The sequence below is a fragment of the Bos indicus x Bos taurus genome, chromosome 8 (assembly GCF_003369695.1).
Source record: "Bos indicus x Bos taurus breed Angus x Brahman F1 hybrid chromosome 8, Bos_hybrid_MaternalHap_v2.0, whole genome shotgun sequence".
Taxonomy (NCBI): Eukaryota; Metazoa; Chordata; class Mammalia; order Artiodactyla; family Bovidae; genus Bos; species Bos indicus x Bos taurus.
In genome coordinates this window covers 98,016,828-98,020,533 of record NC_040083.1, presented here as the reverse complement: position 1 = coordinate 98,020,533, position 3,706 = coordinate 98,016,828, and the positions used below count along the sequence as shown (strand labels likewise).

Genomic DNA, 3,706 nt, shown 5'->3' with positions numbered 1-3,706 from the left:
CACCACACCACACCACACCACACCATACTACACTATACTACACCACACCATACCACACTATACTACACCACACCATTACTATACCACACATTATACTACACTATACTACACCACACCATACCACACTATACTACACCACACCACACCACACCACACCATACTACACTATACTACACCACACCATACCACACTATACTACACCACACCACACCACACCACACCATACTACACTATACTACACCACACCATACCACACTATACTACACCACACCACACCACACCACACCATACTACACTATTACTATACCACACACACCACACTATACTACACCACACCACACCACACCACACCATACTACACTATACTACACCACACCATACCACACTATACTACACCACACCACACCACACCACACCATACCACACTATTACTATACCACACACACCACACTATACTATACTATACCACACCACACCACACTATACTACACTATACTACACCACACCATTACTATACCACACACCATACCACACTATACTACACCACACCACACCACACCACACCATACTACACTATACTACACCACACCATACCACACTATACTACACCACACCACACCACACCACACCATACCACACTATACTACACCACACCATACCACACTATACTACACCACACCACACCACACCACACCATACTACACTATACTACACCACACCATACCACACTATACTACACCACACCACACCACACCACACCACACCATACTACACTATTACTATACCACACACACCACACTATACTATACTATACCACACCACACCACACTATACTACACTATACTACACCACACCATTACTATACCACACACTATACTACACTATACTACACCACACCATACCACACTATACTACACCACACCACACCATACTACACTATACTACACCACACCATACCACACTATACTACACCACACCACACCACACCACACCATACTACACTATACTATACCACACCACACCACACCACACCACACCATACTACACTATACTATACCACACCACACCACACTATACTACATCACACCATGCCACACTACACTGTACTACACCACACCACACCACACCATACTATACTATACTACACCACACACAGCCATACTATACTACACCACACCACACATACTATACCACACCACACCACACCATACTACACTATACTATACCACACCACACCACACTACACCAGACCACACTATACTATATCACACCACACTATAGCATACTATACCACACCACACCATACTACACCACACCACACCATACCACACCACACCACACCACATCATACCACACCACACTATACTACACCACACCACACCATGCTACACTACACCACACCACACCATAGCACACTACACTATACCACACCACACCATACCACACTACACTGCACCAGATCATACTATACATATCACACCACACCACACTATACTACACCACACTACATCATACTGCATTATACTACACTATACCACAGCACACTATACTACAGTATACCACACCACTCTACACCATACTACACTATACTATACCACACACACCACACTATACTATACTATACCACACCACACTATACTATACTACACCACACCGTACTATATTATACTACACTATACCACACCACACTATACTACACCACACCACACCATACTACATTATACTACACTATACCACACCACACTATACTACACCACACCACACCGTACTACAGTACACTACACTATACCACACCACACTATACTACACTACACCACACCACTCTACACCATACTACTTTGTGCTATAGCACACCACACCATGCCACACTATACTATATTACACCACACTATAGCATACTATATCACACCACACCACACTACGCTACACTACACTGCACCACACTGTATGACATTAGACTACCCACACGGCACCACTCCACACTACACTGTACTACACCACACCACAATATACTATGCTACACTACACTGCACTACACAATTTGCAGTTCTGGAGAATTTCATGCTGCCTTTCATTTTGCTCACACTGCCCCCTCTGCCCTCATTCCTTACCCTGCCTTCTCTGTTATCTCCTTTTCTCTTCAAGTATAATATAGGAGGTCAGGTGCCTTCCAGCCAACCTATGACTCCCTCAAAGTTGGGGTGGGATCCTTCCTTTAGGGTCTAATAGAACTTACACTTTCCACAACAGCAGTGTATGACAGTGGTATATTTGTCTGTCTCTTTCCTAGTCATTCTCAACTTTGGCTCCTCTTTGGTCTTTACCCCAGTGATTATAATTTAATTAGTTAGCAGTGGGACCCATTAGGATTTTTGTAAAGCTTTAGGTAATTTTAACATGCATTCAGAGTTGAGAATCACTGTCTTATACTCTAAGTTCCTCTGATCTTGGACCTCTTCTCAACTAACTGTATGTTTTCTCAGGGCCTGGATAAGAGTGGATTTTCCAGGCTCTGTTGCTATTTGTTGACTAAATGAGTATAGATCATGAAAGAGCAAGTTTTGAGGGGGCATATTTAGAGGTTCAGGAAGGGGAGGAGTTATTCCAGGCTTTGGTTCAGAACAAGCATCTTTCCTTGAATACTCATCCCTGCAGAGCTTGGCCAAGCTTAAGATGCTGGAAGAGGGCCAACCCCTACCTGGGAGATGTATAATCTTGAATGTTTCATTTCCATTTGCACATTTCAGCCTCACTTGTCCGTCAATCACAAACATGCATGAGTGAGTCTGGAAATAGTGGGAGTTTCCTAGCCCTGTAGCTTATGGTATAATACAATAATAGAATAGGCAGAGTTTATTTAAGTGGGAGGACAGGGGATCATGGCTGTTAAAATTATTTTTTATGACTCTTCTCTAATCTTTCAGAGTTACATTTAGTAGAAGTCATTCCTGTTATTCAAAGAGAAACTATTAAAACAGCTTGTGTCCCCCCAGCCTGTGTACACTACAAATAAAAAATACTTACACTGATAATATTAGCTGTACTCTCAGGTGAAGGCTTTGGTTCTGAACTCATGTTTGTCTTCATATGTCTTAAAACATCTACCCTATCAGCTCATTTTGGCACTTTGTACACAGCAAATGCTGAAGCTCGTTCTGAATTCAGAGAGGAAAAAGATCAAATATATTCCCAGTGGACACCGGACTTTTATTTTTCCTTTCTTCTTCTCTCTGCCAAAGTGCTAAACATATCCTAGTTTGCTATTTAGAATTGTGTTTTTTTCAAATTGGAGGATAATTGCTGTAAAGCGTTGCGTTGGTTAAAAATATGGAACACTTCTGGAATTTGCTTGTCAACCTTGGGCAGGGGCCGTGCTAATCTTCTCTGTATCGTTCCAATTTTTAGTTTATGTGCTGCTGAAGCAAGCACTAGAATTGTGTTATTTTTAATGTTTTAATGACTAGAGTAAAAACCTTTACTGAGTCTCAAAAGGGCTTGAAGTGAAATAGACTATCTAATGGAGAGAACCTTGTTTATAGTTCCTGTCTTTCTGTTGGTTTCATAGCCTTCAGTGGATCCTGGATCCTAAGGCAAAGATTAAGGACACACATTGTCATTTCAAACAAAAAAAGCAAAGGGAAGATAATAATTCACAATCTTGTGGACACTGCCTACAAAACTACTGTTTGCAAGAATCAGTAATGGT

General features: G+C 41.8%; 1 non-coding gene across 1 annotated transcript; it reads right to left on the bottom strand.

Annotated features, from left to right (window-relative positions):
• Positions 1-3,321: 3,321 nt before the first annotated feature.
• Positions 3,322-3,429, bottom strand: LOC113897996. The gene has a single exon (XR_003512496.1). It is a non-coding gene; the product is annotated as a U6 spliceosomal RNA (small nuclear RNA).
• Between the last annotated feature and the right edge of the window lie 277 nt (positions 3,430-3,706).